Source organism: Biomphalaria glabrata, chromosome 10 (genome assembly GCF_947242115.1).
Source record: "Biomphalaria glabrata chromosome 10, xgBioGlab47.1, whole genome shotgun sequence".
Taxonomy (NCBI): Eukaryota; Metazoa; Mollusca; class Gastropoda; family Planorbidae; genus Biomphalaria; species Biomphalaria glabrata.
In genome coordinates, this window is record NC_074720.1 from 37637449 (window position 1) to 37658049 (window position 20601).

Consider the following 20601-nt stretch of genomic DNA (forward strand, 5'->3'; position numbering starts at 1 on the left):
TATTCACATGTTTGTGTCAACTTGTTTGTGTCAACTTGTTTGTGTTAAAAGGTTTGTGTTCACTTGTTTGTGTTAATTTAGTTGTTTGTGTTACTTTGTAGCATATTTTTTTTTATACAAATTTTGAAAAAAAACTAGATAGATAGATAGATAGATAGATAGACAGATAAGCTAGATAGATAGATACATTGATTGATAAATAGATAATATAAGATGAGAATAAGATAAGATTACGAATAATAAAAAGCTAGATAAAAACAAGTTGTTTTCTTTAAATGTGTTACATCATCATGTCAGCAGATTAACTCTTTATTTCCGTGACTCAAAACGTGATTGGCCCGCTGTCAGCTGACATGACGTAGCTCGTGCCGGCCGAGTGATCGAGAAATGTTCAATAACTGCTTTCCGGTGTGTACCTGTGAGAAGCAAGGGTTACCCCGCCTGCAAACTGAAATCTAAAAATAGACCTCAGGGTAACTCCCGGCCTGCTCATAGTTGCCTCGTTTTCGTCTGCACTTTACTGAGCGCAAGGTCTATCGAGCGGTATGGAAGCAATGGCTGGCTTAATTTATCAAATTTAAAACTTGTTATGAGGACAATAATGTTATTGGGTTACATGAAACTGGCTTTTAAACGATTTCAGTCGATAGTTTAAAGGAAAGAGAACGAAAGTTCTCATTTTTGATGTAGGGGAGGTGATTATAGATCTAGATCTAGATAAGAATTATGTTTCCCTGTTTCCAGAAATGAATAAAAAGCCTCGTCCAAACTTGCAAACAGAAAAACAACTTATGAACAGACTACGTTAGTAAAATGTAATAGATCTATATATTTGGCTTATTTTCATGTATTATTTTTTTCATTTTCATACTCAGAAATACACACACACACCTTTGTGGATTATTGTTTTAACAATGGGCCGGAGGAGGGGGTAAAACCTTGGTTTTCATGCCTTATGGATCTACTCATGTAGAAATTTGGGATTCTTAGCGAAGACTAGAACTACTGACTTTTAAAAACACATATTAGGTAACGGTATGTAATCATAGAAAAAGGGCACGATGGGACAAACACGTGACGAGATCACTTAATTTCACAGCAGATATGAGTCAGGACGGGTCAAAATAGATAAAGCTTAGGGAATCCATCTGTAAATCACCTGAATCGAATCTGTTCACGATGCCAATGATACATAGCTGGCAGAAACCTGAACAGTTTTAGTTATTGTGTCATCTGCTAGATCCCCCCCCCCCCAAAAAAAAAAAAAAAGAATTACTTGGGTTCAATAAGAAGATGCAGGTTGTTTAGCATAGAGATTTACGCTGGACAGTTTATAGGTAAGATTTATTCTTTTATTTTGCATAGGAGTTGACTCGAAGACTCTTGGAACTCTGGTCAAACGGAAGCTTGCCACCGTCGGCCTGTCTGAACAAACTATTCTGTCTGGGAAAGATCCACGCAAATGTAATTTTTTTTTTACATCTATATTACGATGACTGGTATCCCAAAAACTCTCGGGTTTGAGGCGAGGCCGAAGGCTGAGAACATCGGAGAAATGCCCCATATTCCTTCTCTGTATCACATCAGCCGTGCAGGTGTCCACCATAAAAACGCCCACTGGAGGAAAGGTGTGTGAGTAGCGACATGTTTGCTGGGAATTCCTTCCATCCCCCGCTAGTGCAATGGACTTGTCCAATCCAACATAAGACTGTTTTGCTTTCCCAAGGCCTAATCGTCTCCGAATAGCGACCGTTTTCACCCGAGCGTCAAGTAAGAAAGACGAAAAGACATCTTCCCTTTTACATAAATAAACACTGACAATTGGTGGTTTTAGTGATCAGGCAACTGCGATCACTTTCACGTGATTGAAGTCTCCTTTGGATTAAGTCACAACACTCCCTCACCCCTCCCTGGGTCCGTTAGAAGATTCCCATTCAGCGCTGTATACGTCTTGTAACTAACAGTGGCACGTCATTAAGTCATTATTTACTCTACAGATCAGTTCAGGGCCTGAATGGAATCAATCAAGTGAAGCAAAATGTATACTACATGGGCAAACAGAGGGACCACAAGGAGGTGTGTGTGTGTGTGTGTCTGTGTGTAGAAACAACATGCTGTTATTGCAACTGTTGCTAGTGAAGTTCACAATCACGTGACCAGAACGTGCCCTATGGGTGTAGGACATAAAGACGACTTCCGTTTGTGTGGCCGCCTAACTGGAGTGTCGCTATATAAGAAACAACAAATAGCTAGTTAAAATAATTAGTCTTGATAAACAGTTGGCCTCTTCATTTTGTTAAAACTTCTTCTTATTATTATTTTTCTCTCTCTCTCTCTTTTCAAATAACTATTATCCCTATAAGAATAACACACTGAGGCTCACTTCAGTTGGATGTATGATTTACACATCTGATACTTTATAATTATAATTGTATGGGGGGGGGGGAGACGGATTAATTATGCCGTAATTCAAACCTTTTGAAGGACAGAAGGGAATGGCTTATGGAAGGGTTCAAACCCTGGACCATCGTGTCGACAGTCCGAGGTGTCTACCAAAGACCAGTCATTTAAAATACAACAGATAGATGAAGATAGAGACGCGGGGGGTGGGGGTGCAAGACCCTTCTTGATCACACTGAGACCAGTCATCATAGAAGGCCTGAACACTGACCAGCAACGTTGCAGCCTGTGGGCAGTTTAGACCGATAGCTCGCTACCACGTCACAGATCTGTACGACGCAGCAACAAGCTATTGGTCTAAACTGCCCACATGTTGCAACGTCGCAGGTCAGTGTTGAAGCCTACATATACAGTATATCGATTAAACTGTATTTGACCGTTTTTGATTTTTTTATAACCCATTCCACGAACCCCGCCTTCCTCTAATTTCTCATGCGAGCATTGCCATACGACAATAACTTACTTTGACCAGATGTATGTGTTTTATCTTATTAAAATTTTTAATTTATATTAAGACCGGCGGGCCGCGGTTAATATATGGCTAGTTTTGCTATATGCACAAGAAGATGACACATTTCTTTGAAAACTATCTCGCTATAAAGATGTAGATAGATCTATATGTCATAATGTAAATTTTAAAAATAGATATCGACTAAACGAAACCTCAATCTATTAATAGCTGCTATTAGGAAAGCATAAAAATCGCGTGAAATTTTCCAGCCAATCGGCGATCTCCTAAAATACATTCCCCGTAAAGAGTGCTGGCACGCTATGTACACGCGCTAGAAGAGTGAAGCCTTTAAAAAAAAAATAGATCTATGTCTATTCTTACGGTGCATGGCTGGAGGATCGCTGTTGGCTTTGATCAAACGTGATATAATTAGCAGTAGGCGGCCGTAGTACTTTCAAACGTGGAGGGGAAGGAGGGCGTGGTTTGAAATGATTCATTGGAGTCGTTTAATTGATTAGAAAAAAAAAAAGTTGCTCGGTGGGGTGTAATATAATTCTCACTTGATGTCACCTAGTCAAGGTCTGAATCAAATAAGTCACAAAAGTGCAGTGTTTTTGACTATTGATGTTTTGCATGTGAAAAATTTACCGTATAAGGACTAGCGTGTCTGTTTGTCTTTGCTATCGGTGTCTTGTATCTCTTTTGCGATGGTAAAATCACAAAATCCTGATCCAGAGTGTGATTTTTTTTTTAATTGCTAGAACCTTTTTAGTTTTCTTATGAATGATTTTATCAAAAAGCTGCCTAAATGGAGTTTGTTTTTTGCCAATGGCTTTACCAGCATCGGCCTACTGTGGTCAACTGTTTCAAATGTAGATCTATAATGACTTTATTTTCAACAAACAATGTCAATATCTCATTTGAGTTTATTCACTGCCACTCAGGGCCGGCCTTAGGCATAGACGAACTAGGCAGCTGCATCATATACAAGATAAATGGCTATGATATTTAAGAGAAGAAATAGCGAAACTTGTCTTCAATGCCATTGCTGGTGCCAGAAGTACACTAGGTTCTGAATAAATTGCATACTTTTAGTGGTTTTTTTTTTCCTTGTTTATTTTTTATTTCTATTTTATTTCGAGCCACCAAATTCACTCCGCCCAGCTCGTCTACCTCTTTCCCCTCCCTCTCCCTTTTTTTTTATATCTCATCTGTGCCCAATTTTTCATCTCGTTGTCCTCTCTCTTTGTCTCTCTCTCTTTGTCTCTCCCTCTCTTTCTCTCTCTTTCTCTCTCTCTCTTTCTTTCTCTCTCTCTCTCTTTCTCTCTCTCTCTCTCTTTTTCTCTCTCTTTCTCTCTCTCTCTCTCTCTCTCTCTCTCTCTCTCTCTCTCAGTGATTCTGTTTTCTCTTCTTCCGTTTGATCATGGGTCACGGTCCCTTAAGGCACGCCATGGGTTCCTCCCCCCATGCGAGGCCGGAGGCCTAGCCCACGAGGGAGGGCCTCGATATTCCTCTAATGTGCCATTGCCACCGTGGGGGAGCCATCCCCACCCTTATGGCCCCCGTTGGGGAACGACCCACCACGTGCAAGTATACTAGCTAGAGCATATTAGTGTTAGCTCACTAGGAGCCCTGTTTGCTCTCGTTCTTAGCCTTTCCACTTCCCCGGGGCGGACGTTTCCACGGAGGTGCCACGCTGGAGGCGACGGGAGCATTTCCTCCATCTCTCCTCACCTCTTCCCTTTTTATCTTGTCTCTTTTTCTCACACTGGCATTTAATGAAATAATAGTCCAGTAAAGGTTCCACTTTCAGACCATGCGATTAATGGGACAGATGATATAAAAGTCATCTATTTCTATGGCGGACGATTGAACGAGGGCGTCATGTGGCCAGCACAACGACCAACCGACTTCACCTCCCAGACGCATGTGAAGTGCCCATTACAAATTGCGTTATGTAAATCCCGAGATGAAAATTCAAGTCTTTAATGGGATTCGAACTCAGATCTATTCAGAAGCCAAGTGTTTGTACTTTCACGTATCCCTTTCTCTATTCTTTTTCTATTTCTCTCTTTCTTCTGCCTTGGATATAATCTTTTTCAATGCCAGGCCTGTCCATTTTTCATGTTGTCTTCCTATCGCTTTCTCAGTCTGCCTCTTCTTCTTTTTCCTGGTTCTGTTCCTTGAAGGAAGATCTTTGCGAGCCCTGAGGACCTTGTGATATGGCTGTTGAGTTTTAGTTTGCGTTTTTGACAGTAGTTAGCAGGTCATTGGTGGGTCCAACCGCTATATTTGTATAGTTAGAAATAGGCCCATCTTTCACCAAGCCTACGAAAAGTTTTTTTTTAAGGAGTTATGATTAACAGAGAAATTATGCAATTGGTGCAGTGGCGTAACTAGGAATTTGCCATAATTTTGGTGACACTGGGGGCTTAACCTCTTTGAGGGCGCCTGCATTTAGCGTAATATATAATATTTAATGTAAAAAAAAATCCCACTCATTTGGGGGATCCCCTCAAGTGGGGGCCCTGGGGATTTTCAAATTCTCCCCTCCCCCCCCACCCTAGCTACGCCTCTGAAGTGGTGTTATTATAAGTTTCATAATCGTGTTGTTTTTACACGTCGGAGCCACTCTGACATCCCTGTTAGACTTGATTTGGTTTGTGTAAATAAAAATATGAACTGCACTGTAACGGCGAAGATATTATGAAGAGTCCAGGTCGTCTGGTGTGGAGGTCTTGAGTGCATCTCCACATATGACGCATGTACTCACCTGACCTACTTTGATCACGTGACAGAGGCGTACGGGCCATCCCTTTTTCACCACCTGCAAAGATTTTCCACTCACCGCTAAACGTCTGCCATTTTGCCTTCACGACCTTTGACCTCTATTTTTGAACTTAAAATTGAATGTTTGGTCCTCTTCCAGTCGGTTTAGGTTTTTTTGTTTTTCATCCTATCGATAGAATGGTAACTGTTGCCAACTCTCTTACTTTGCGAAATATTTTTTTTTCTTCTTATTCTTATAGGAATGAAGGTCAGGGTTAAGTCTTTAATTTTTATGAACAAATGTCAAAAAGCAAAGCGGAAAACTTTTAACCCCCCCCCTCACTTACCTATATAGTGAAGTTACGGAATTCGACCAAAATAAAACGAACAATACTTATATAAATATATTAACGAAGAACTTATAAATATAAAAGCCGAAATTCTAAAAAGTGATTGGAGGAGTGGCGCGGTGGCTGAGCGATACGGCGCTTTGATTCCAAACTGAATCCTAAGCTCGGGATCTTTGGGCGCTTCTGAGTCCACCCATCTCTATCACAGCTCTACTGGGTAAATGACATTAGTTAGAGAAAGTAGGGGCGGTTGGTCGTTGTGCTGATCACAGGGCGCCCTCGTTAGCCGTGGGCCACAAAAGAAGATGACTTTTAAATCATCTGCCCTGTAGATTGTAGAGTCTGAAAGAGGCGCTTTCTCCAGAAATAATGTGCTTTTACTTTAGTTTGTCTAGAGTCTATGGTTCTACGTTTCATTGCGCAATCAATTTAATCCTTTTAGATTATTTTATTATGCTACATTTGTGTGTAACTAAGTTATGGTTTACAAATTCTATGAAAAAATATGTGTCTACAATTATGATATTTGATACATAGTTTTACTCATCAACTTCACTGTTGTTTTTCACGTCTCTTTTGATTTCAAGGAAACCAAAATAGAGGACTCATAATAATTGGTATAAATCCAACAGTTAAATATCATTGAGTGTTATGTTCTTATTTTTTAAAAATTTATATTAAACTATGCCTTTAGTAACTCTAACATGAATGTCGAATATCCGCAAAGTCTTGAAAATAATGTAAGAAATATTTTGTGCTATTGTAAATAAATCAAGGCAAGCCACCCTAATGAAGGTGACTCTGGATGTGGATGGATATTTACAGAAAGAAAATAATAATAACAGTAAAAATAATAATAATAAGGCTTTTCTTCGAGTCCGATGATTAACAAAGAATGCAGTATTTCCTGTGGATACGCAGCCCTAGCCACGACCTACAAATTTTGCCACATTGAGCGCAGGCATAACAATTTTCCGCCGGTGGAAAGAAAATGGTGTACTTTATATCAGGCAATGTTGAGATACTGGTAAAAAAAAACAACTTTCAAAGAACATTTCTGAACGCTATTGGCTCAATTGGAGGTCAATAAAAACCTCTTACAAAATATAGGTTGACTTATTTCTTCCACTGAAATAGTTGAGTTGAAAAGGCAAAAGAACAAAGCGGTAAAATTTAAGTTTTTTCCATAAGTAAAGCTCAACCTCTTGACTTCGTTTCTGAACACAACTGGAGCCAAAGATGGTAACATAAGTGTATGCATACTTTAAAAAAAATATAACTGCTTATAATTTCTAGTACACTATTGTTTAAATCTAAATAAATCCTCTTGAACCTTGACCCTTGGTGGTGTCTAGTGCTCGATTTAGTAGTTTAAGAGGATAGGGTAAAGTGTATGGGGCGGAGACATATAGGCTGATTCCAAAGTGGACAAATAAAGTAATTTTTAATTATTTACCGAATGGCTTTGCGGGTGGTTATCGTCCCAATAGGCAGGAGTTTAAACCTTACGTAAAACATTAGAGAAGGGCACATGTACCTTCATGGAAATATATTGTTAATAGCACGCAGTTTCAATGTTTGTCTATTAAAATCTATGAGTACGTGTGTAAATTATATCAAGGGCCAATAATTCTCAAAGACGAAAAAAAGTTTATGTTAGTTTTGACCTATTTACATATAAAATTTAGCTCTTGTGATATGAAATGGCCTAAATTGTGCCGATGTGCCAAAAACTCAAAACTAAAAAAAAAATATTTACATATTCTTCATTTTTACATCAATTGAGTTTTATAAATCAAGCAAATTATTTATTCAGAATATAAACACTTTGTTGGATTTACAAATGTGACGTTGTTTCGTATTCTCTGGTTGTTCAGGTAGTACACACTTTTAGATCTACCTTCAGCCACCCAACTCGCCCACATGAAACATGTTTTTTCCCCAACAGGCTTCATCTTTACGTGGGCGGGGCAAGCCTCGGTGGAAGTAGGAGTCAGCGGAACCCCTCATTAAATGGCATAGTTTTGTTTCAATGTGTCACTGTCGCCATTTTGTTTCAATGTGTCACTGTCGCCAAGCAACTGCAAAACTAGAAACGAAAAACTTTATAAAAACAGTTCTCTCTCTCTCTTTCTCGTTCTCTCTCTTTCACTCTTTCTTTCTCTCTCTCTCTCTTTCATTCTTACTCTTTCTTTCTCTCTCTTTCTCTCTCTCTTTTTCTCTCTCTCTTTCACTCTTTCTTTCTCTCTCTCTCTCTCACCCTCAGTCCGCATAGAATGTCATCGTGACCGCCGTGAAAGTCAGTGTTGATATAACACGGCCATATAACAGGTCTAGATGTACGAATGCGCAGACTGTGTGTGTCAGCCCAGATCTTCACCCCAAAAGAATCAGGACTTGTACATTTCAAAAATATATAATTTTGTAACAAAATATGCATATTAAATGCAAGAAACTTATAAACATTTTATTTCTTTCTTCCCAAATGACACACTTTGAAACGTGTTAATATTATTAAATATATTCATAAGCTTGAAGAAGGTGGCAGGCCGTAGGAGCATCCACACAAAATCCTGCCGTGGGCCTCCAATTATTAAGATCTAGGTGTTTACAACCATATAAAATGAAAGACACAAATCTCCTTTAAATGTAATCACAACAATTTAATTCCTTTAATATCTTACTATATAATTAATTATTTTCATGCAATAAAAATACATTAGTGCAACGCATCCTTCAGGCTTATACTTATATAGAACTATTATGCTCATTGCGATATGGCCCAATCTCTTTAGCAGTCATGTGGGTTAGTCGGTTAGGGTATCTGGGAGATTTCCATGCTGTCTTTAGGGGCTCAGCAAGCACGACTCAGTATGAGTAGGGATTCGAACAAGGGTCCCTTTGATATGTAGCCAAGCGGGTTTTTTGTGTCACCCATAAAACACACAGTGTGCTTTCTTCAATTAAACTAAAACTATGAGGCAAAGAAAAGTTTCATTATGTTTAATGTTCAAAATAATTGAAGTGATCCAGGCACAAACACATTGTATGTCGCTCAGTGGCTGAGAACAAAATCTTTTTTTAAATCTAATATTTTGAATACTTTCACCATGCTTTGGTAATTGGTTGCATTCGACTTTGCCTTTGCCTCGTTTTCAAAACGAGGCAAAACAAAAACTGAACAAAATTTCCGAAGTCTTAGAACTACGTAACAATGAAATATTTTTTTTAAACTGTTAACTTTTTTTTTTAAACCTGGAGATTTGAATCGAATAGTAACTTGTATTGTCCACCACTCGAGGTTGGATTTAGTGTCGTATTGTTAATCTTTTATCTGTTTAAAAGCTTGCGTCCTCTCAGCGTGCAAGTCTTATTTAAATTCATACACATGTAAGAAACAGAAAGTCTGTACGTAGTTCAGTAGATAATAATAGCCATCAAAATAAAAAGGGAAACAATCCTGAGTAGACACTGTTAAAGGGAGCACAGAGAATGTTGTTTCCTGCAATCAAATTTCAACCCTGGCAGTGTCAGACAATGAACGCTTGCTCATTTCTCTAGTAATAATAATAATAATGGTTCGAACCAGACACCATATAGTAACGACAGTCCAGAGCGCATGTCATACGACCACTTCGACATAGCAAAACATTATAAGTTAGCAGTTAAATTTATTACGAGATACCACACATAAAATAACCGTGGTCCCCATTTATAAGTCTACGTTCATCCTTAGTGTAGCCCAGACCTAGCCCAGCTAAAGCCAAATCAAAAATAAATTTAAGCTTTAAGTTCCAATGACGTCATTACGTTTCAAAAACGTAGCCTTTGACCCCCATTTCACTCGCTTTTTTTTTTTTTTAGATTTTGTTATTTTATTTTTCGTAACACTTAATCACTCCCATAGTCTACTACAAAGTCTCCCGCCACTTTGAAGCCCCAGCGTTACGTTAAGAAACACACAGTAAGTAATTAAATTCAAAGCACACTAGTAGATCGAGTTGGTCTCGTTTTCTTCTAAGCGTGTTCGCCTGCTGACGTCATGTGACCTATTTTCGTCTTGTCTTTAAAAAAAATACATGCTATGACGTAAAAGAAACCACTCGGCACGCGATGTCCTGGCCATTAGTTTCAATTTCCAGGATGGCGTCTGACATTAAAATAATATATATATATTAATTTAAAAAAAAAGCGAAAGAAAAAAAAAAAGCTACTGCGTAAAAAGTCGAATTTCAATTTAGAGACACACTGGCCCAGAAATCAGAAGAAACCATATAAGAACAATACGACGAAGTCTAGCATGCTTTGTGTCAATTGATGGAGTGATAGACACACAAACCTTTCTTTTTCTTTTTTTTTTTTTTTTTTTCATCTTGGGGAAAAAAAAGGAGGGGGAGGGCCGAGGAGGAAAGTATAAAAAACGTTAAAGAGAGGGGGGGGGGAGTAATTTAAAGCGAGTCGAAAAATCACCAGGATAAGGAAAAAAAGTATATGAGTGCGGGCGCGGTGGTTGAGTGGTTAAGCTTGGCTTCCGAACCCGGGGGTCCTGGGTTTAAATCTCGGTGAAGACTGAGCTTTTGAATTTCGGGATTTTTAGGACGCCCCTGAGTTCACCTTGAGTAAAGGCCACACAACACGTTAACCGTGGGCTTTTAGATCGTAAGGTCTGGAAGGGGAACGCACTACTTTACTTTTTAATTATACGTATTATACGTAACATTGTTCATCAATACAATGAAGCTGTTTAGTTGTTTAATTAAGCAAAATGGTCAAGGCAATGTTAACTATTCAAACTATAAAATATAGCAAAGAAAGACTATAAAATGTAGCCACAGAAGCCTACAAGTGTAGTCGATGAGACCTTGTACTCTAACAAACCATATATTGTAGCCCCATAAGACTATAAGATTATGAAATTTACAGGATCGCTTTAAGCGGTTGGGGGGGGGGTAGAATTCTTTTGCACTTAAGAAATTACATGTACTTCTACAAGACTAAGATCTTCATGATCTCAAACAAGCAAAATATTACACAATCCTTTTTTTTTTTTTTAAATCTAAGGGGATGAACTCCGCATTTACATACAAATCTTTCAATGCTATAAGATTTGTTTCTATTTTTTTAATTCCATTTGGTTAATTGTTTTGGTTGATTCATGTTTTGTTACAAACAATAATTGTGCAAAGTTTCAACTTTATCCGAGAATGGAACGTGGGAGAATAGAACGTGTTCAGAAGTTGTACCAGACAGACAAACAGTATAAACAAAAAAAAAAGTGAAAATAGCCCTGGTAAAGGGTGAGCCTAAGACCAACATTAAATATTGTATAATACTTTTACAAGATCTAAATCTCATATGAACGTCTCTTAATAAATTCCCCATATTCTGTCCTATTTTTGTTTTAGTTTTTCGCATTAAGTCTATTACAATAGAATTTTTTAGAAGAAAAAATAGTTCCGTTACTTATAAATAAGGTGACCACGTCACTCCATAAATAAAACTGATGTGTTACAGTGTTAGGCTTATGTTTTCCTTATGCCTTGTTTTTAACATTGCCACTTTTATGTTTCAAAATAAGTTGTATTATGAAATGATACTAAAAAAAAAGTAATAAACAACCAAGAAATTGCGTTCTTCTGTTGACACTCTACATTTTCCTTTGCACATTGATTTAAATGCGAAATCGTTAAAATTCTTTTCTATTTTATTTTTTTTTTATTTTGATTATATCGTTGTCATTCCGTCCAACTATTTCTATTTTACTGTGACACTGTGATCCTGGAATGTAGTTATATATATATATATATATATATATATATATATATATATATATCACCAGAAGATTCTTCATGACGACAACTCAAATGGCGCTTGTCTTTGTCTTCGAAAGAAAGTTTAGCAATGCCGGGGTGCGTTGTACCAAGACCATTCGTAATAGAAGGCCTCAACACTGACCTGTGACGTCGTAACCTGTGGGCAGTGGAGACCAATAGCTTGTTGCAACGTCGTACGGACCTGTGACCCTAGCAACGAGCTATCGGTCTAAACTGACCACTGGCTGTGACCTCGCAAGTCAGTGCTCAGGCCTTCTATGACGATTGGTCGAGGTTGTACGCGTTCGAACTGTCGCTGTGATGGTTATGAGTTCGAGCCCTGCCCGCTATCCTACAGAAAGTGAAAAAATCATGTATGAAAGAAATCCAAAACTTGAGAAAGGAAAACAAGTAACTAACTTAATTAAGTTACTGTCAGCCTTCATTGTTACGCATAGTCCATCGTGTAGTTAAATAAAACAAAAACAATGGCACGGGCCTTTATGCCTTTTAGAAATACGAATTTAAGTCTGAGGAAATTAAAATAACTCCAAAATTTAGCGTCTCTCTCTTGTGTATCGTCTAAGAGGTATTCTAAATATTTTATAAATAAATACAGTCATCAAATTATATGTTATGCTCAATCATCAAACAGAGATAAACAATTTTAAAGAGATAGTAATTATAATATTAATAATAATGATATCCGACTCATAGAAAGGAGAAGAAACTTGAACACCTCCCTTGGAGTGATTGGACTCCGGACTCGTCCCAATAGGGGTGCCTAGTGAGGCTGGGAGACAGGAACCTGAAACATTTGCAATTAAACGAGTTCCGGTTAATCATCTCATCTCATCTGACCATTGACTTTCGTCGTAGGGGTAGGCCTACTGTGACAGTCCATCGTAATCTAAACCCTCATTTTTCCCGGTCAGCAGCTGTTCATTAGTCCATTCTTTAATATTGTCCAGCCAGCTTTTGTTTGGAGGACCTTTTCGTCATGCTCCCTTCCTTTAAAAAGAGAGGTCAGTAAAGAGTCCATCTCTAAATTCTAGCCACTTTCCATTGGTCAAGGTTCAAATGACTTCTGAAACAGAGTCTGGAAAGAAAGTTAAATATTACCAAATGTGAAACTGACACATTATAACCAAGTACTACTGGATCAAGTTTTTTTTATTAAAACACTGGTCACTCACATTTTGAGCCCTTAACATCGGACACCGAATTCCACCTAGAGCATCTTTCTACTGTGTTGTTGGTCAGTTATTATTTTTACTTTTGAAAATGTGTGTGTGTGTGTGTGTTTCAGCATTAAGTACAATAAACACTATATCGTCTAAAGTCCAAAATAACACTCAGGCTGACAACAAAGAAATAAAGTCATTCTCGCTTCTGGTTGACATACAATGAATCACAGAGACACAGATCTAAGGGGTTTTCCAAAACAAAAGCATATAACTACGACTGAGTTAATCCTTCGGGAGTTCCCATTGACTACGTCAGCAGATATTGACGTTAGATGATGTCAGAGTTGCAGTGTAGTGATTCTATCAGCAGGCAGTAAGCTTGGAGAAACTAGGTCGAAAACAATAGAAAGCCCAGGCTCACCACATGCGTGGCTCGTGAAACTCGCGTGTTGGTTGACTTGCTGGAGCAGAACTCATCGCTAGGCGGCGCTTTCTTATACGAAACTTTCCCGCAAGTGGAAGAGTGAAAAACAAAAAAACACGCTATTTTAAGCTAGGCGTCAATTTACTATGTATAGGCCTAATAAATACTCTATATGCCAAGGGATTTAAATCTAATGATATGCCTTCGGCCATGAGCAAACACAGAAGGGGGTGTGGGGTACTTGTGTGGAGGGTGCACATTTTTCTTCTTCTTCTTCTTCTAGCCAGCTTTATTGCTGCTGAGCTGTGAGCTCTTTTGCAGACTGTGCCAAGGAAAAAAAGTGTGATGATTTCTTCAGTTGTTCAGCACTGCCGTACAGGGTGTTGGTTATGTTGGGCTGTAGTGGAAGTAGGGTCTGCCTAAGGTGGATTAGGGAGGGGCATTCAAAGAGGATATGGTTTACGGTTTCAAAGGGGTGGGCGCAGTGTCCGCAAAGGGGGAGTTGTGTGGAGTTTATTTTGTTCAGGTGGTAATTTAATAGTGGTGTGTGTCCTGTTCTTAGTTGGAAGATTGTAGATTGTTCTTTGCGGGGGAGGAAGTTAATACTGTCCAGTTTGTTAGGCGTAGTCATTTCTTTGTACATGGCTCTGCCTTTGTTTCCTGATGCCCATTGGTTGAGCCACTCCTCTTTGTGATTGTTGACTAACATTGACCTTAGGGTTAGGTAGTTAACAGGTCTATCTGGTTGTTCCATAGATGAACTTGCCTTTGATAGCTTATCTGCCTTTTCATTTCCCATGATGCCAATGTGTCCAGGGATCCACTGTAGTGTGATATTGATATTTAATTTTGATATCATCTGATGGATTATCACAATGAGTGTTGTCAACTCTCTTGGGCTGTTTGAGGTGCTGCTGTTAAGTGCTTGCAGAGTAGATTGGGAGTCTGTAAAGACAACAATATCTGATGGTGGTTGCACTCCTTCATATAATTTGTTTTCCACTGTCTGAAGTGCTATGGTAATTGCCTCAATTTCGGCTTGGAAGTTTGAGCAGTAATCGCCACAGGGTGCGCTTATCTCAAAGTTTTTATTTTTAGGGAAGACCAGGAAGGCACCAAGACCAGCATTGATGGTGGCTTTGAAAGCCGATATGTCTGTATAAATATGGATAGCTGTTTTTTGATAGCTTTCAATTGTTTCAAGCGTGCCTACTTTGAGCTCCAGTGGATTTGATTCTTTTGTTAAGGTGTTATTTAGTAAATGTGTTTTGATTGTTGGTTGTTTGTAGTTTAGTCCGGGTGTAATGTTTGAAAATCTGGTAATTTTTTCTCTGTTATTGGGTAGATGGTGTTTTAGGGCTAGTTCGTCAGTAAGTTGGATCAGAGTCCTTTGCTTTTTTTGGTTGTTTTTCCTATTTCTCTGTGTTAGTAATTTATTTGGATGATCGTCCTCCAACCTTCTGTATCTCTCAATAGCTTCTAATGCTGCTCTGTTGCGCATTAACTTAAGAGGTTCAATATTGGAGTCTTTTTCACAGGCTGCTGTGGGAGTAGTTCTCATACCTCCACTAATTAGCCGCAAGGCTTGGTTTTGGATAGTATCTAATGATGATTGATAGGTTTTGTTGGCAGCTACTTGTATGGAGAGACAGTTATTCATTACAGATCTGACGTATCCAGTGTATAACTGTTTTAAGGTTTTCTTTTCAGCTCCCCAGGATGTTCCTGCTAGGTGTTTTATTATGTTTAATCTTTGTGATGCTTTTTCTTTTAAATCTGCCATAAAGTGTTTTAGAGACAGTCTTTGGTCTAGAGGGTGCACATAAAAAAAAAAAAAAGTGAATAATTTAAAACCAATCGTTATTATATAATCTTCCAAGCAGACATTTTAAGCCACTGGTTCTCAACATGTGGGTCGCGACCCCTTTGGGGGTCGATTGACCATTTGCCAGGGGTCGCCTAAGACCATCAAAAATATGGATTGTTATTGTCTACTCTTCTATTGCTGTGTGTGTGTGTGTGTGTGGGTGGGGGTCGGGGCAGAGTGGGGGATTGTTAAAAGGGGTCGCCGAACTTAAAAGGTTGAGAACCACTGCTAATTTTAAGCCTTACTAAAGCTGATGATGTGTCTACTCCCCCCCCTTTTTTTTTTCTTTCTTTAAAACAGTTGTTCTACAATAGGTGAAGAAATTGGATGTATGGCTGAGTGGTAGAGACCGCTTAGGTGGAGTTCGAATCCGGACTAGAGCTGAGTAGTGTTTGCTGAGCGCCTAAAGGCAGCAGTGAAACTTTTTTCCAGAACCCCCCTGCTCCCTCCCCCCCCCCCCCAACGGGTCCACAAAAGAGATTGGAACTGATCACCGAGCGTGGTTATAACATGCATGTGACGCGTAAAATCTGTTTTAAAAGTGGGAGGAATGAAATCGACTTTGCATTTTTTTTTCTCTTTGTCCTTTTCCTCTCTGTCTGTCTGTTTGGTTACACTTTTTGTACATGGTAGTTAACTTTGCATAATCATTCATTCATTTTGGTCGATGTCGAAAAGGGAGACAAATCTTACAGTATTGAGATGTATGGAAATACATGTGATATTCCTCCCAGTAGATAAGTGCTTTTTAAAAGTATTTTTTAAAATATTTTCTTGCTTTTTTTTTTTTTATTTTTTAGCGTTTTTTTTCTAGACAGGGTTGGTTACATCTAAATATTGACAACAAAGTATCCGGTGTACAAAAATGAATGAGGCGTTGATAAGCTATGTTTTAAAAAAGGTATATGATTATATGAATATATTATGTAAATATTTTTGTGCACTTTTTAGCACTGCAGAATCCAATTTTCTAAGCTTTTCCTTTCTTTTAGAACAAAATAATGTCCACAGGAAGAAAGCATCCTATTTTAACTCTACGACAAATTATGACAACGTTTTCAATAAAACAAATGGGCAACACCCGGGGGTCGGAAATATAATTAATAACAGAATAACACTAAGAAATGTTTAGGTAATTGTTTTTATTTAGTTGGCAATATTAGCAAATTTTTCGTCCTTGACATTGTTTAGTTTATCATGAAAATATCCAATACAGTTGTGTCGAGAATAGATCTAATTATTGTATAATTGTTTTGTGTAGTAGGTCTATTGCAGTGGCGTAGCTAGGGGGAAGGGGGCAAGGAGGGGGAGAACTCAAAAAGCCCCCGGGCCCCCACTTGACGTGGGTCCCCAAATTAGTGTTTTTTTTTACATTAAATATTAAATATTACGCAAAATACAGAGGCCATACAAACAGGTCAAGCCCCCCCCCCCCCGGCCCCCCAAATGATGGAAAATTCCTAGCTACGCCCTTGGCCTATTGTGGAGTTTTATAATAGAATAATGTTGTTATTAATAAAAGACTATATCATTGTTCTTGAATCTAGATGAATGGGTGCTTGGTCCTGTGGTATGCGCTCTGAATCGTTATTTCGATGGTCCCGGGTTCGAGCTCTCCTCTCCACCATCCCCGCTGTCCTGCAGAAGATTTGGGGCTAATGGAATGGAATGTAATCATTTTCATTTCTGAAGGAACATTCCAAACATATAAAACAAACAGAAATATCTCTATATGAATAATATATATATATAGATTTAGTCAGGGCCGGATTTAAGCATGTTGAGGTTACCACACTTTTCGAAACCTTTAATACAAATCCACTTAGTATTACTAATACTAGTAATACTAATATGCGAAAGCTACATTATAGAAGAATAAAACGGAGTGCTTGTATATTGAAACATATTGTTCTTCTTTTGAAAACAAAACAAACAAAACTAATATGCATATTTTTGTTTAAAAAATGTATATTTTTTAGTTTGAGGAGGGTAAGGCCCTTGAATGAAGTGCTGTCGTAACTCCAGATCTGCATTTACATATTACGAGCAGGCTACAATCGGATACTTCCTAACCACAACATTGCTGCCAACCGTAAGATTAAAAAAAAAATGCGAAAAAAATAATAATTTAAAAACAATGTAAAAGTTTCTGACCCGTCGAAATTTGCATATTTTCTTTTACCTACTTTGTGGAGGCTGTTCCCTAGTGCAGTAGCCCCTCCCCCCGCCCTAAACAAAAAAGAGTAACGTTTCTCTTTCAGACCATGCGATCTCTAAGGCAGACGCTGTAAAGATCAACTGTGTTATGCGGCCCACGGTTCACGAGGGTGTCAATGCAAATGCCCCATGTTAGCACTTTCCTCTTCGCGCCCCCCCCCCCCACCCACCCTGTTCCTAAAATACAAGTGTTTCACTAATTCACAAAATTGTACGCTTCGTTCACCTACCATTTGTTAAATCACTCTAACGGGAAGGTGTCGTGAGTAAAATGTAGCTGACGATCTGATGTTAGTTGTGAGGTTTAATGCAGCGAAAGGCCTTCCTCGGGATGTGATGCCGAAATTCTTGTTTTGATTTTAAATCTTTTTGTTACATTATGGACAGTAAGAAAAAATTAAGTTAATCTATAGCAGGGGTTCTCAACCTGTGGGTCGCGACCCCCTTGGGGGGGGGGTCGATTGACAATTTGCCAGGGGTGGCCTAAGACCATCGAAAATATGGATTGTTATTGTCTACTCTTCTATTGCTGTATGTGTGTGTGGAGGGGGGGTCGCGGCAGAGTGGGGAATTGTAAAAAGGGGTCGCCGAACTTAAAAGGTTGAGAACCGCTGGTCTAAAGAGATAATACATGGAACCAGCTGCAAGCTAGATGTGAAACAGTTATAAACTTATAAAAACTAGTTGTAATCTAGCTGTGAACCAGCTGTACAACAGCTGTGAAGTAGTCGTGTTAAAATTAATTTAAAAAAAAAGGGCCTCGGCGTTGTGTGTTCAATATTAACCTACAATTTCGTTTCACAGAACATGACAGTGAATCTACTCAATGGCTGAGGTCGATAGTGCAAAGAATTCACAGCTCTCTGAGTATTGATCCTGTTCGATTCTCAATACCAGCAGTGGAACCTCATAGGCCATGAAAAGCGGTTCATTAAATTAAAAAAAAGTGTGTCCTTTTTTGGTGCGTGTGTGTGTGAGAGAGAGAGATTTGAATGTGTATGCGTGTCCTCAGAAGTGCGTGTGTGTGTGTGAGAGAGAGAGAGAGAGAGAGAGATTTGAGTGTATCAGCATGCACGTATATGTGCTTGTGTGTGTGTCTGCATACAAGAAAGTCCAGGTACTCTAAGGTTCATCCAATGAAACCTAAGGAATATACCCGGCATTAGATACCCGTCTCCACAGGTCCCTGCACGATGCTTCCTGCCTGGGTTTGGGAATATACCCGGCATTAGATACCCGTCTCCACAGGTCCCTGCACGATGCTTCCTACCTGGGTTTGGGAATATACCCGGCATTAGATACCCGTCTCCACAGGTCCCTGCACGATGCTTCCTGCCTGGGTTTGGGAATATATCCGGCATTAGATACCCGTCTCCATAGGTCCCTGCACGATGCTTCCTGCCTGGGTTTGGGAATATACTCGGCATTAGATACCCGTCTCCACAGGTCCCTACACGATGCTTCCTGCCTGGGTTTGGGAATATACCCGGCATTAGATACCCGTCTCCACAGGTCCCTGCACGATGCTTCCTGCCTGGGTTTGGGAATATACCCGGCATTAGATACCCGTCTCCACAGGTCCCTGCACGATGCTTCCTGCCTGGGTTTGGGAATATATGTTAATTATTAGACTTTTATTTCCATTATATGTAAAGGTAACAGCCAGTCAAAGATGACGGGAACTTGGGCAGGTGTTTCCCCAGATTTGGGCAGCATTAATTAGGAAACAATTTTTTATTCACGTAAAATCAATTACTAGGAGAAAAGAGTATTTCAACAAATCCTCGGGGTAGGGGGCGGGAGAATACAAAAGCTGAAAAAAAAATCTATGCATACAATATAATGAGTCTGCTATGAGAATTGGAAAGATGATATTATTGAGCGATGCTTGCAGCTGATTGGTCCACTAATCTCGTACAAGATCCACAGATCCTGTCTTTAGACAAAGTTTGGTCAATATTACGAGTTATAATAGAAAGAGAAAAAAAAGCGGGAAAAGTATTTGTTTTCACATCAAAGGCTCCACGACCAAAGTCTACTTAACCCAAATTCAGAGGTGTTGCCATATTTTTGAGATAGAGGAGGTGTCCGAAATGAAAGATCCCCCTGTACTCTAAAAGCTGATCATTTGAAGACAATCATGGGACGTTACCATCCAATGCCTGATAACTATAAATAGCCAACCGTTTTGGTGTATGCGGTGTTCTGAAGAGTTCATAATCAATGGATTTTAAAAGGTTTACAATATTTTGTGCACCTTTGAGTATTGTAAAATTAAATTTCCAAGCTCTTGCCGGTGGAGGCTTATCCTAAACAAATTTTATTTAATTAGTTGACAAGAGCGATCCTTCAATTTGGCGCCCTTGTTTAGTTTGTCTATTTCTTTCAAAATTCCTCTTCCTTCTTTTTTTCTTTTCTTACGTCTTTCTTTGGGTCTCCTTATACAGCCACCGCATTATCCCGTATCGCTTTCTAGCCATTTTGTTTTTCTTTATTAATGTACTGCTAATAATAAGGCTTGTCTTCGAGTCCGAAGATTAATGAGGAATGCAGTATTTCCCGTGGCTACGCAGCGATCTACATATTTTGTCACATCCAGAGCAGGCATAACCACTGTCCGCCGGTGGTCAATTTAGATTTTCTTTTCACTGTCCAGGTCTGTCTTCGGCGATGGATTTTCTTTTGGTCTCAAATGTGTATCCCGCGGCCTTTGTAAGTGACCTACAGCTGTCTCGTAGTGAAGCCGCATGCAACCAGATGCTCTCTTCTGTGTCAGCTAAGGCCAGTTGGCGCCTAAGCTGGTCTGTTACGTTCCTTACCAGGGCACTACGGGAGACCTAGGTCTCCCTGCCTTGTCACCAATTGGAGTTCATCTTAGGTCTGTTACGTCGACCACCTTTTAGCTCACCAAAAGAAGACTGCTTTTGGCATGCGTTCGTCCCCCATACGGGATACGTGCCCTGCCCAGCGTAACTGTCGAACCATAAGAAGTCCATGCTGTCCACACCGGCGTACTATATTAATTAAAAAGGGAAAACCCGATCTTAAAACATTAAATTTAAA